General features: G+C 40.5%; 1 long non-coding RNA gene across 1 annotated transcript; it reads right to left on the reverse strand.

Moving 5' to 3' along the window:
- Nucleotides 1-3,786: 3,786 nt before the first annotated feature.
- LOC124279559 lies at nt 3,787-15,124 on the reverse strand. The gene is made up of 3 exons (XR_006899414.1): nt 15,113-15,124; nt 6,683-6,686; nt 3,787-3,895 (listed from the first exon to the last, which is right to left on the reverse strand). It is a non-coding gene; the product is annotated as an uncharacterized LOC124279559 (long non-coding RNA).
- Between the last annotated feature and the right edge of the window lie 282 nt (nt 15,125-15,406).

Below are 15,406 nucleotides of genomic sequence, written 5' to 3' on the forward strand. Positions count from 1 at the left end.
GTCAAGACCATCCCCTGTCCCTGCTGTCGACAAGACACCAAGGTCCCCACCCCAGCAGTCCGGTGGAGAGTGGGCAGGGCAGATCAAACCCAGCATCATTATACAGGGGCTGATTGACACCTATAGGTCCGAGGAAGATGTGCAAGGTAAAGTGAAAATATATGATTATTCGTGTGTGCGTGTGCGTTGTGCCTGCGTGTGTGTGTGTATATTTAAAACCAGTGGTAGACTTTACATTGACATCTGTGTGTGTTAAAAATTGCCCTGCTTCCTTTCCGTAGCCTTTTCAATTTGCATTGAAAATATGCACATATGTACTTGTGTTTACAGTGACCTCGAGCACCTGTTGTACGATCTGTCAGCAACTAGGAAACAACTCAGGGGGTCTTGTGGTGTGCTGAGTGTGAAGTGGTCCTCTGTGACAAATGTGTGAAGATACACCGGGTGACCCTACTTTATTGAACCATGACCTGTGTGATCTGTCATCTAGGTCAAAGGTCAAACGGAGGATCAAGTGCACGGAACACAAGAGTAACCGTGTTGAGTTCCACTGTCAAGACTGTGGGAAGGCTGCCTGTCAGACATGTTGTATCATCCACCACAGAGCTTGTAAGACTGTCGTCACCATTGAGTCTATGAAGCCATGGATGGAGGCAGCACTGATGGAGAAGAGACTTGGCATGGAGAAAGAGACTGAAAGTGAGATCGAAGAAAATAGACATACGAGAACGAAGCTCCAAAGTAATTCTAGAATCACAGAGTCAGCTGTTCAAAATATTAGGTTGATCTGCCAGACAGCGATTACCAAGATTAAACAGAAAGAAACACAACTGTTGGATGAACTGAATACCATATCACAGACATACGCCGACCAACTCCAAGCTGATGTGAAGTTGGAAGAGATCGAGATGCAGATGTACAGACAACATTGTGAGTTCATTGACCAGGCCTTGGTATCGGACTGTGAGATGGACCTGTATGACGCGTGTCGGGTCTGGGAGTCTGCAGCTGTAGAAATGGTGGGTGTCAGGGAATGCAGAGGCAGCAGACACCGGAGAATAGATGACATCAGGTTTTACACCTAACACTTTCAGGGTCCTGGAGACCCTAGATAAACTACAGTTTGGGAAAATTGACGTCACATACCAGGGCCACATGTCTACTGTCTCCAGTGCTGGTTGACACGATAGATGGGAGGGTGGAGGATGATGAGGATGAGCCCTACCTTAAAGGTGCATAACAGTCCTGGCTGTAGATGATATACAGACATGTGTTGTCATTGACCATTCTAACAATTGCCTGAAATCTTTGTACACTAGAGACAATCACCCATGCCACAGTAAGCTTCCCTGGATAACTCTCCATATGGGATAACACAGTTGGAAGCAGAAGCAAGTAATGGTTACTGTACCTTCGTCCCGCCAGATTGTAACAGTGAGGTGACCCTGACCTGGTGCTGCTCTCTGCCATCCTCACTAACAATACTTACTACAGTCTGACTGTTCTGAACCTTTCATCTCTGGCAGCAGGTGGCGAGAATTGTCAAGGTTACGGCATTGTTGAAATCCTTGACATGTCTGGACACGTGTTGAGGACAATTAATACACACAATGATGAGTTGATGTTTACCTACCCCAGGTACATGTGTGTCAACAACAAGGGGCAACCTACTCGTGTCTGACTTGGAATGTGAGCCTGTGACATGTCTGACGCAAGAGGGATGTTGTGTGGAGACCCACCCTACCGGTGACAGTGCCATTGATTTCGCCTTTGGTATCACAACTACCAGCACAGGAGACGGCATCCTGCTTGCAGACAGGGACAAGGTGATACAGCTGACAGAGTCGGGGAGTTTGTCAGGGAGCTGCTCACGTTAGAAGACAACGATGAGGCACGCATATCCGATATATTCTGTGATAAATACGGTTTCTTATTTCTATGCACAGACACGGCAGTGAAAGAGTACCTGTTTGTCTGACATAACACAAAGAATGAAAGTCAGTGCAGAGCTGTGGTTTAATCGTTTGTCACTTTCCCTGCTCGTGATCTACTGTACGTGGGGTTAGTCTGGAAATGTTTGTGTCTTCACCAAAACGTATGAGCATCGCTTTGTCAGTGAATTGCAGACATGCAATGTGATTCAAACAGGTCATTTCAGGATGAAGGGAAATAGTCCACATGATCACCAGGTTGAAACACACCAGCTGTTGTGGAGATTCCTGGCATGACCTGAGCTACACAACCACTCCTTGATCTCGCCGCCTCCATGGTGTAGTAGTTAGAGCGTCCACACGGAGAGCGGAAGGTCGCGGGTTCGATCCCTGACCGCGTCATACCAAAAGACGTTAAAATATGGTACAAGTTGGTCCCTGTCTGGCGCTCGGCATTAATGGGTACAACAAGGACTGAGTCGGCTAGGAGTCAGTATAATGTGTCTGAGTGGGGTATTCATGCTTCACTGCGGCATGGTATCTCAGTGGGCTAGCACTATAAAACCAGCTTCAGTCTGGGCTAGTACAAGCAACCCGCACATACACATACACACGCATGCACGTCGTCATATGAGCGAAATATTCTCAAGCACGAAGTTAAGCCTAATTTCACCTCACCTCACCTACTTGCAGTCTCAACAGTGTGCTGAACCAGCTGAAGTTCAAAGAAACCCCATGCATGAAACCCAGGAGACATATATACATTGACTAATGTATGGATGGACTAGGACCACAGGAACTCTGAAACTGTTGGTCAGTTTTCAGAAGTTTCTTCCTCATAGAATATTCAGTATTCATATACACGATCTTCACCCCAAACCTGATGATATAAGCTTATATTGTCTAGTTGAAGGACATACCATATTCACTTACAGGTCACTTCCAGCCAATTAAATGGACCGCATGATGACTCGATGAAACACATCAGTGGTGATAGTGGTTAATACCTACACTTAGACAGGACAATATGATCTTAACATAGTATGATAATGCAAACCACTTATGGTTAAAAGCCGAGGCATGTGGTGAAAAGGAAACCTTACGTCTCTGCTCATGACCTGCGTGAAACGCTGTCAAAGATAGAAAGGTGTATGGCATACGATCCAATAGTCTGTCTCAGTGTCTGTGAACCACATTTTGTCCCCTGTTGCTTAGCCCACCCTGTAATGCCAAAGCCATAAATGCACAAGTCCTAGATTTCCTCAGGTCAGGATCTCCCATCTCATCAGTGCTCCTTATCTAGTTAATGGACCAAAACCTTTTACTTCCTTCATTCAATCTTGTGCTAGTTCATCACGAGTAAACCCAAGTATGGAAGATTGAGGCGCGCAGTGTTATCAAGTTTTGCACTTGAAGGGTTGCACTTCTCGACAGATTCACGAGGAGATGAAATCTGTATTTTGTGAAGATATTATGATAGTGTTGTGAGATGGAAAGGGATTTTCAAACCGGTCATATGCTACTCACAGATGAGCCAAAGTGGACGCCGTTTGACGATATCAATGAGGTCATTCAAGAGGTGGGGTTGGTTTTCCATGAAATCAAGGGGTTCTATTCAGGCGTCTGCACAAGGTCAAGAAATGTTAGGAGAACTCTGGATTGGGCCTATGTATATAGAAGTCTTAAGGACAAGAAATCAAGATAAAGTTTTTTACCCTGAATACGTCTTGGTGATAATTAGAATTTTTTATACCCTCTCGTAACTCAAGCAAGTGCTATGTGGATTAATTGAGCACTGTTCAAGGGATTCATGACATATAGGCTATAGTTTTTCATTTGAAAACAGACATTAGATAGTGGGATAGTTACAATCCAACAGTGTGTTGTTTCGGGGATAAAGATTAAATTTACTTTTGAGAGTTTGCTAGTTTATTTGACCCGGCGTTAAACCGAGGCAACATTTTCTTTCTCAATATTCGTTCACTTGTCTTTGTCAATGTCGATGTCGATGGGAATCACCTACAGAGCGTAAGATATACACGTCATTAAATTCCTCCAAGAGCCTTTTGATTCATGTGATTCTTTAACAATAGTTTGACTTCATTTCGGAGCAGAACAGATGAGCTGCTTTGGATTATTTGCGTTTTCAAGGCAGTATGTCGTCGACTTTCGTCGAAACGTGGAAACGTTTTTATTTCTTGAGCATGACATAAATTGTCTAATATTCATTCTGAAACCGAAGAAAGAAACAAGAAAAATATACCCATAATATCCTATTTGGCTTTGTTAAAAGAAGCCATTTGTGCTTTTTGTGTAACGGCACCAGGACAATAATAAGCTGACAATCCAAGCTGAGTTCAAGTTGTGATAATTATTCGTTTTCGATGATAGTTTCTGACTCAGGTTAGGTCGTTTTTCAGCCTGATTAGCAACGTGGTCCTTGACATCTAGCGAGACTAGGCAAAACGGTTACATTCATGGTCGGATAAGGCGTTGGAAATTTGCTTGAATTTTCATTGTTCAAGCACGGGCTGTGATCGTGTTGCACGTGCATTACAACTTTAACTGGGTAAAAGTATTTTCATATGGAAAAAGTAATAATATACAGTTTCTATTAAATACAGCAGGAGTTTCAGCTCCATCGCGTTTGTTGTTTGACATTTTCAGATTATGTAGGAACAGAACAGTTGCATACAGGATGGTTTAGACAGCACATCCCGGGAGGTGATATCATGAACTCAATTTCTATTTGAAAACAAGGAATCATTTATGAGCATCATCAAACACTGTTCACTAATGTTGGGGAATATTTCTTCACTTTTTCGGTATTTATTTAAGTGACCCAAAACAAATGCCAAACACTACAACTAAAACATACTGGAGAATGGTGGAGAATTTACAAACGCAATGTATGACATCGAATAAGCTCTTCGTGGATTGATTATGCCGGACACAACAGATTAACAACATGGAAACAGTCGGCAAGAAAAGACCATGGAAAGAAATGATCCCATTTTATAACTAGAAATCATTGCACTCTTTGCATGAAACTTGCAATGGCAGAGAAATCCATTCATGAAATATGATATACTGGTCATCTTGAAAGATGACCAATGAAAGTCAGTGGATTCTACTGCCATGTACACCGGTGTCGTGGAGATGCAATTACTTTTGTCTTGTTCGTTTCTTGTTTAACGCTCAATTCAGCGATATTCCAGTTATATGGCGGAATACTGTTAATAATCGAGTCTGGAAAAGACAATCCAGTGGTCAACATCATGCAGGCACCGGTCTACGCAGCTGGGATTCGATGACATGTGACAATCAAGTCAGCGAGCCTGACCACCAGATCCCGTTAGTTCCCTCTTACGACAAGCATGGATTATTGAAGATCAATATTCTAACCCGGATCTTCACGGCTCGGCTTAAGTGAAACACAGCATGCTTCTAACAAACCATAAGAAAATGTAAGAATACAGGTATAAAAATAAAGGTCCTATAGTCAAGTCTTATAACCCAGGTAGTGAAGTGTAAGTATGTAAGTATGACTACCCACCATGGTGAGACGTTTGACGACTCTCCTGCTGAGAGGAGGAAATGAGGGTGACAATGTACCCACCTAGTGAGAGATTGGACTGTTTGACTGATTGACATGTGCCAACCATGCTAGCCCTGACCACCTGATCCCGTTATTTGCCTCTTAGAACAAGCATGGGTTCCTGAAGATCACTTCTAACCCGGATCTTCATGGGGTTGTAAGTACTACACAGGACGTCCGGTGCCTTAGCTAACGGACAACGACTATGTGTTGAATATATGATGTCTGAGGGTAAACTATTCATTTGAAAGATGCCTGGTCTCTCGTTCCGGAAACAAAGAGACTGCGCAGAGTAAGAATACTGTGTCACTGAAAAACATTAGTGGATCTAAAATCAATATTTTACCTGTGTGAAACATACCTGGGAAGTCCTGACGAGTTCGTTACATTCCATTTTCCATACACAGAAAATAACCCATAACTGCAGCAGGAAATATATTTTCTACTTTCGATAAGACATTTGACGTGTGCATAAATGCCATGACAGGGGAAATAATCGAAGCCAGTGTTGTTTATACTGTTTCCAACATTTTCTGAAAGTTATCTTCTTGACAATGTACATTTAGTGTGTTTGGCATTTAAATGAAAATATGATGCTGTGTTGCTCCCGTGTGGATATCCCTGTATCAATGTTTCCTTAATTTATGTTTACAAATTATCTGAATTTCCTACCAACACCGGGTGCGTGTTTTACAGAGAGTCAATAAAGGCCAATAACCGCCCAGCAGACAGAACATTTACGGAAAACGGCGAGTTCAACCGATTGTTACAAAACACGACCGAACACACAGCAAGCGGAAGGTAGACTAAGTCATTGCTTGTCATTTTTCTGTAAACTACGTATTGTCAAGCTGATACCTGATACCGGTATTGTGTTTTGTCAAATGTTATTGATGATCTGACAGACTCTGAATATACGAGTGTCAAAACGTCTTGAAATCAGTGATACTTGAGCATTTAACGCGGAAGTTGTCTACTTTCGTTATCACTTTAAACGATGGCCCCTCGATGGTGTTGTAACACGTAGTACCGGAGCTAAATTGGTAAATCCAATTATACAAAGGCTTTGACATTGACTGATTCGTGGAGTTGATTAATAGTGTTCAGGTGTAATTTCGATGAACGTATCCGTTCACTCGATCGTTCCTCCGACTGTGCTTTGTGCGATACCTTACTACTGATGGCTGCGGGACGTGTCGATCATGTGTAGTGTTAGTGTTTCCCTTAGAACAGGGTTGAGGTTATCCACGAGTGAATAGACACCATGTATAGTCGTGGCGGTGCAGGTATGTCGGTTGTGTTTCTCCACGCCTGAAGTGCATGTATCTGGCAGGAATGTAGGTTTGGGTCGAGAGTCACCGTTTATATACTGTTCAATGTGGACAGTCATAGATTGTTATATGTAGAACTTAAAGGCCTGTCAATAACATCAACATCGACTTTACGCAAGATGCTACGCCTCATTAGACTTAGAGTTGAAATGTCTGTCAGGACCATATATCTGCATGAACGGCAGAATACCCAGGGTCAGTTCTTCCTCTCCATACTGTATGGTAGTACAGTTTCTAACTCGAAAACTAATAAACATATAGTACTCAATGAAACGCTGATCATAATCAAAATGTCAGACCTACCCTGTGATTTGTTTGCAGAATTTTTGTTCTAAAATTAAAAAGTTGTTTACGAACTATCATTAAAATTTTGACATAGTTCACCATTTGTTACGAGGGAGGAGTGCAACGAAAGGACGGCCAGGTGTTAAGAAGCACGTGCACAAGTGCCGACAACGTTATTGATTCATTTACTTGTGCTGTGCCGTCTCCATCCTTTCCGCACACCTGGCTGTCCTTTCTCTGCACTCCTCCCTCGTAACATATAGTGGGTGTGTCGATATTTTAATGATAGTTTGTTAAACAACTTTTATTTTTGGACATAAATTCTGCAAACAAATCACAGAATAGGTCTGATGTTTTGATTATGATCAGCGTTTCATTGAGTATTATATGTTTATTAGTTTCGAGTTAGATTGCAATTCATCGGTCCGCTTTTGAGCCAAACAGACTATAGATTCAGTTGAGGTTAAATGTCGGCGCGAAATGCTCCCCAAACCAATACGCTTCCTCATCCAAATCGTCAGCATCACAAACACATCATAGTGTTAGAACACAATGTTGTGTTACCGATTGTTTAAGAGACATAACCTTTCATCCAAGTGGATAACTGAGATGTTAAACTAGCTTTTATGTGGTGTGAGTAAGACATCATTTGGAACACATTTCCTGTAACTTGCTTATCTGCACCGGTATTGTTGAGGTTTTAAAAGTAAAGGGAAGTAACTCTTGTCCATTACGTCGTCTGTTTGCTGTCAACATATTTATTCTTAATCTGAATGAATAAATGTCGGGAAAATGTCAACGTTTCCTCGCTCGGAGCGGTCTGACAGCTTGGATACATAAGGACATACTCTGGCACATGCTACAGATCACACCGTACACATGCCTACACACATACATGCATGCATCATATGTATGTATGTGTGCTGCGCGCGATGCGTTCGTATTCGGCTTCGCATGCAAATGCGTGTGTGTTCAGATGTATCATTGCTGCTTATGGAATCTGTAGTGAATAAAATGTAATCTATTTGTACTAAAATAAAAAGACACAAACTGCATGTGTATCTTACAGATGGCGACCGCCGGGCTAGAGAAGAAAGTAAAAGATAATTTCCTGACTTGCTCCATCTGCTTCGAGATGTACACAGACCCGTGTACACTGTGGTGTGATCACACATTCTGCAGGAAATGTGTCACCTCATACATCAAAACCAGACCAGATGCTGTACAGTCCAAGACAATCCCCTGTCCCTGCTGTCGACAAGACACCAAGGTCCCCACCCCAGCAGGCCGCTGGAGGAGTGGGCAGGGCAGATCAAACCCAGCATCATTATACAGAAGTTGACAGACAAACCAGGTTAAGTGAAAGCTAAATGGTCAAGCAGTGGTATTACTTATATATTGATTTATTTTGAATAAAACATATAATATGTCATGTGACATGAGGTGTTAGTTAATTTCTGAAAGATTATGCTGATAAATTCTGTTTTTAAAATATTTCAAGAATGAAAAATTGCGCTTACGTGTAGAGTAAATATTAATCGATCAAATTTAGAAAATAAAGTATATTAAGGAGAAAACGTATGTCTCACCAAGTAAAATTGACAAATTGACAATATGTTGATTACGTATATATGATAATATAATAATATTATTACTGAACTGAAATAGATTTCATTTGTTAAGTATCGCCTCTCGTTCGTGTAAATATCTTAGAATAATCGTTATTTGTATAATTATTTTTACAGTGCCGACGAATAATTGCTGCACAATCTGTCAGCAACTAGGGAGATAACTACAGGGAATCTGTGGTGTCCAGAATGCAAAGTGGTCCTCTGCGAAAGATGCGTGAAGATACATTGGGTCAGCCCTATGTCAAGTGACCATGACCTCTTTGATCTTGAAACCAAGCAGAATGGGGAAAGGAAGCGACGAGGCCAATTCCAGAAAGGGAGAAGGTCCACAATAAAACCCCAGAAAGGTGTAATCTGAAGGCACCCAAGCTAGTTAACACCATTGATACCAGGAAGATCTGTGGCAAGATGTTATTTAATATCCGTGCCATCGCAGTCCTCGTCGTAGATGGTGTACAGGCAGTTGTAGTCACTGACGGTGACAATAACTGTATAACATCGTTTTACTCCAGAAACAACAAGTGGCGTTGCACTTCAAGTCGTCTGAAGGAATCTCCGTGGGGAGTAACCCAGGTGGAGAAAAGAAGCAGGTACTTGTTGCTGTCCCCGAATCATGCCAGATACTGAAAGTGGATGTCACCCCGGACCTAGTGCCGCTCTCAACCATCACAACACGTATCGTACTCGGCTGTCCGTCATCGCTTGCTGCAAGTACAGACCATTGCGTTGATATCCTGGATATGTCGGGACTGGTGTTGAGGTCAGTTACCACACACAACAATATGCAGCTCTTCAGCTACCCCGATTACATCCACGTCAACAACAAAGGCAACATACTTGTGTCTGACTGGGGGAGAAGTCTGTGACATGTCTGACGTCTGAGGGGATGTTGTGTGGAGATACGCCCCAGAAGGGAGACAGAGCGCTTGGCATTCCACACGGAATTACCACGACCAGGACAGGGAGACATTCTAGTGGTCAACAGTAACTCTAACACCATCATACAGCTTTCAGAGACGGGAGAGTTTATCAGAGATCTTCTCACTTCAGAAGATAATGTATCTGCCCTGAAGAGTATTTTCTGTCATTCACGCGGATCCTTCTTTATATGTTGTGCCGTAACGCAGAGGTGAAGGAGTACAAATTTTAGTTGATTTTAACTCGTGCTGTCGGTGGACCCTTTTTACTCAAATCCATTGCTGTCAGGGCAATGATGACCAGCCCTCCGCAGCATAGAGGTGAGCTGCATTCAGACTTCTGGTCGTCTGACCCGTACCCTCGTACCCCAGAGGCCTGATGAAAACCTGCAGCAGTTCGATTCGCCTCTCAAGTTCGATTTTGTAGAGTCTTGTTTCGGATCAATCGAGACTGTTGTCAGTGATTTTGAGGCACTGAACCTAGTCAGTCATCAACGTCATAGTTTCTTGGTACCTGTTTATTTGTCTACTCGATCGAAGAATGTGAAGCATTGCAACATTCGCCACTGCACGCGGACCTCTAGCAGTTTCCACCATGCAAATAGCCTGTAGGCGCTCTACCTGCTGCAGACGACTAATCTCATACACAATGAATGAAATCAAGTAAATCACAAGTGTGATGATGAACAGATTCACTAAGATTGACAGAAAATATGGTATACAGAGATTAATCGACCTTCCTTGAAATTGTCTGAATTATTGATGACGTCGAGTGGCGCTTCTGTGTGTGAATGTATGTGTTTTGGTGTTCGGTTTAAGAGGCATAAACGTTGTCTTTCTTCTCATGCTTGGTATTTACATGCACGTATGTTAAAATGAACCGCTGCCCAAAGTTCATGTGCATGTAGGTATGTTGCAACGTATTTGACCCAGTTCTAATTTTCATGTTATTTATGTGCTTTCTTTATCTGTTTATCTGGTTTCGTCATTTATGAAATATTTACTACTGTAAAATTTGATGATTACACACAGCTATTTTAGAAAGTGGTCAAATGTAACATATGTTATATTTGGGATTACACTAGAATTTGTACTTTACTAAGAAAGTGGAAGTGGAAGTCGCGGTGGCTGAGCGGGTTAGGAGGCTGACTTTGTGTGCTAGCGATTAGGTGCCTGACTCTGAGGGTGTGGGTTCGAATCCGGGTGGGGCTCTACCCAAAAAGTACTAGAATTTGTACTTTACTAAGAAAGTGTAATCCCAAATATAACATTTGTCATATTTGATAATAAGGCCACTTACATAGCGCTGAGCTTCACGCCGTACGGGTAAGCTCTAAGTGCTCCACAACATGTTGACATTATTAACCCGGATAACCTGGGAGGCGCTAGAAGGACAATAGTTTTATCCCACCGGGTACCCATCATCTGCTTGGATGAACAGGGACAATTTTAACAAACTCACTTGCCTCCTGGTAAGACCACATGTGTCACGTGTACTTCGTCGTGGAGCAGGACAGAAGTCCAAGAAACAGAAATCAAGCTGCCGAACACGGTCACCCATCAGGGGACCTCTCCGTGACCAACGTTCCTTAACTTCATCTTTTTGTGACCTGGGCTCTATGCCCATGAAATTGTATATATGCCAATATAATTTGGTTAGTGCAAAAACTATATTTCGACACAATTATTTGTAAATTTGTGGTTGTTAATTTTGCAATTTCAATGTATTCATATATCATTTTAGTTAAATATTGAATATATTATGTACTATGGAACTTGTACATTTTCTGAATTTATAGAAAGCTATTGTTTATTTTAGTTTTCTGAACCTCATCAACGTAACAACTATACTCAACTCAAAGCAACTAATATTCATCTGTGTAATCCTCAGTCACAGCCATGTACAATGAACTGTAAAATCTAATGTTAATAGTATTACAATAAACCCTGTTGATGCGAGTATCAGCTTTTGTGTTATTGCATTAACAATTGTAGTGGACAAGTTAGACTAACGCTTAGTCTCTGAATATATATAATTTTGGTTGTAACAAATAAACCCATTTAAACTGAAAAGGACCCCCAGTGAGTCAAGAGATTTAGAACCTGGGGCATGGTGGGCGAGCTGGCTAAGGCGCCAGGCTAGTGATCCAGAGAGCTTGAGGTGTCGAGACTGTGATTGGGTGTAGAAACCTTGGAGAAAACCTTGTGTGTAGACTCGTTCAGTGTTGTCACAACCCCTAGTGTACAGTACACAACCCTTTGCACTTAAAGAACCCACGAATCTGTTGGTATATGACCAGATGGTGGCCACATGAATACGATGCAAACACCTAGTTGCGGGTGAAGCAACGTGCAGTAAACTTGGACAAAGTACTGGGAAAGAGTTCCTTCCGTTCCCCAACCCTAAACCTAACTCGAAACCTAACCCGAAAACCTAACCCGAAACCTAACCCTAACGTAAATTTTGGACTTTTAGTCATTTTGTGAGTTCTCTAGTAATTGTTGTGTTAAGTTTTGTTAATAAGTTTAGTATATCTATAAATATTATTTGGGATGGGGAACGGGAGGAACTCTTTACCACTAAGTACTGTGACTGTAATCCCAGTCCACCCAGCTGTCAGTGGGTACCTCGTAAGGATGAGAAAGCCTAGTAAACTGCAATAACTCGGTGTGCCTAGTGGTTGCACAGAGTTGTTTAGGGCTTTAACATTGTAGCGAGGGCTAGGCTGTAGGGACAATAATGTGGTTCAGGGACTGTGAGACAGATTATGAACAAATGTGAATAAGTGACTGAATAAGTGACTGAGTAAGTCATTCCGAGAAAACTAGTAAGTAACGTTCTTGATATTAATATTTGATACTCCGGCGTTAAACCAGACAGATGTTGTTACTTGTTGAGTTACATTTACAGAGGACAAGTTTTGGTGAAGTTAGTTTGGAAACGAGCTTCCTATGTCCCTTGTCATAAGTCGTTGGAGCCTTTGGTTTGTTTTTTCGGGAGCTAATAATGAATTGTTACTTTACCTAATTTACCTTCAATTTTTGTTTTTGTTAAAAATCAGATACTAAACATTGCCCATCAAATACTGAATTACTTATGCTGGGCACACATTTCATCTACGTGGATAACATAGGAAATACCCAGCATGTTAGACAAAGTAAAAATATATTGTAATACCTCTCAAGGACAACATTCAGGCAACCTAAATCAATGCATTCCAATGCTTTTTTATTTATAAGAGCCTCAATATGCAAATTTGTTTAAACTCTAATTTTAAGCTCTACCAAAATTGGTGTGTGTCAAAAGTTTATGCATGTATATATATGTGTATATGTATTTACGTGTGTGTGTGTGTGTGTGTGTGTGTGTGTGTGTGTGTGTGTGTATATGTGTGTGTGCGATATTACAAAATTTGATGTACAATAATTGTATTTTCACACGTCACTCATGTTTTGTAAACAAATGCCGCCACTGCAACTTGACGCGGCACGTGCAGTGCGTGACTGTGATTGCCCGATACGTGGTGTAGAGACGGGTGTCAGTTGAACAAGTTCACTAACAAGGAAGGACATTCATGAACTATTTATGTATTGTGGTTTTGTTTTGTTTCTACAGTTATGAATTGTCATGAAAAGACACTCACGGACGTATGAAACAACATCTGTGTTACGGGAAATTCGGTAAAGACGAGATTAAGTCGCAGAAGAACGAGTTAGTAACGTGCTTGATATTAATATTTGATACTCTCAGTCTGGCTTTAAACCAGACAGATATATACATGTACTACAACTTGAATTATATTTACAGAGGACAAGGTTTGGTGAAGTTTGTTTAGAAACGAGTTTTCTATAGCCCCAGTCATAGGTGGTTGGAGCCTTCGGAGGTTTTTTGGAAGCTTTTAATGAATTGTTATTTTACCAAGTTTACCTTTATTTCATGTTTTTGTAAAAGCCCAGGTACTAAACATTGTCCATCAAAGACTGAATTACCTATGTTTGGCACACATTTCATCTACTTGGTTAAGCGTAGGAAATGCCCAACATGCTAGACAGTGTAAAAATATATTGTAATAACTGTCAATGCCTAAACAATGTGAACAAAAGCAGAGATGTGTTTGGATATTTGAAAAGCACATATATATTGTCTACAAGACACCGACTTTACATCAGATTAAGAACGTAATATGGAACATGAATGGGGATCAAGACATTGTAAATTCAGTTCCTATAGAAGTAACTCCAGAGGAGTAGCAATTTTATTCAATAAGAACTTTGAATTCAAAATTAAAGAAGAAATTAAGGATGAAGAAGGAAACTACTTATCATTAAAATAGAAATTGAAGAAAGAACAATTACTTTGATATCGGTGTTTTTGGTCCCAATAAAGATACTCAGAATTTATCCATAACATATTGATATCATCAAACGCTTCGACTCAGAATATTTTATTATTTGTGGAGATTGGAACATTATCAAGATATTGAACTTGATCTTTATAACAGCAAGTATGTAAATAACACTTTGGTGAGAAATGTATTGCTAGAATATATTGAAGAATTTAATGTTATTGATCCGTGGAGATAATAACCCTTTACAAAAGCGATATACGTGGCGCCAAAAAAACCTTATAAAACAAGCTAGACTGGACTATTTCCTTTTATCAAGAATATGCAAGCGTAGTAAGAGCAGTTAAACAATATTATAAAACATACAACATACCATTTGGAGAAAAACTTGAATTACCATTTATTCCTTATCACATTCAAGACATCTTTAGAAATAAGAAAGGTTGTAAGATATATTACGACATACTTATTCCAATTTTACACTCTGCTATATATAGCTATAAAAAATGGGAAGATGAACTTGAAACAGATATGAGTGAAAAAGAATGGAAATCCTATCAAAAGATTATATTTCGAGCTCATATAAATTCAGACTTTAGATGATTCCAATATTCTTAAGTGCATAGAATCTTAGCAACAGACCTACTCTCGTTTAAGATGGGTATGTAGAGAGTAAGTTATGCTCATTTTGTAAAAATGCACCAGAAAGCGGAATTCATCTCTTTTACGACTGTCCAAAATCTAGAAACTTATGGAATCAATTTTCCAATTGGATAAGAACAAAAACAGATATCACATTGAATATCGATAAGATGAAAATCATATTCGGATTCTCTGAAAAAAGGAACGATGTCCTTAATCTCTTAACAGTTGTCAAGTTTACTCTTTTTGAAATACGAACATATACTTGTACACCAAGTTTCGATATGATCAGAAAGGAAATAAGTAAAGTTTACAATATCGAGCGAACACATGTCATCTCTTCTTGTAATTTTACCAAATTTGTAGGATTCTGGTCTGATTGCCATCAATTGTTTGATTGATACTAACGTACAAGTGACCCTTTTTCCTACAATGTCATTTGTTATGATATGCTTGCCAATGTGAGATACCGCCAAACTCTGTATACAAACGCATGTTTAATTTTGGTTGTGATTTGATGTCATGGTTTTGTACCTAAAACAAGGCGAATAGAAACAAGAGTGAGTAATTAGGCTTAACACTACACTATCTTAGTTTCATCACACCATGTCCGCTTAATGTAGGAGGCTTCACCTTGATGCAGATCCAAGAAGCTGGTTATTTTGGTAAAACCATGAGTGCTGGCAAGGTGATAAACCTCGAGCAATACTCGGGATGAATCTGGA

Source organism: Haliotis rubra, unplaced genomic scaffold, assembly GCF_003918875.1.
Source record: "Haliotis rubra isolate DU_JTF1 unplaced genomic scaffold, ASM391887v1 Scf252, whole genome shotgun sequence".
NCBI lineage: Eukaryota > Metazoa > Mollusca > Gastropoda > Lepetellida > Haliotidae > Haliotis > Haliotis rubra.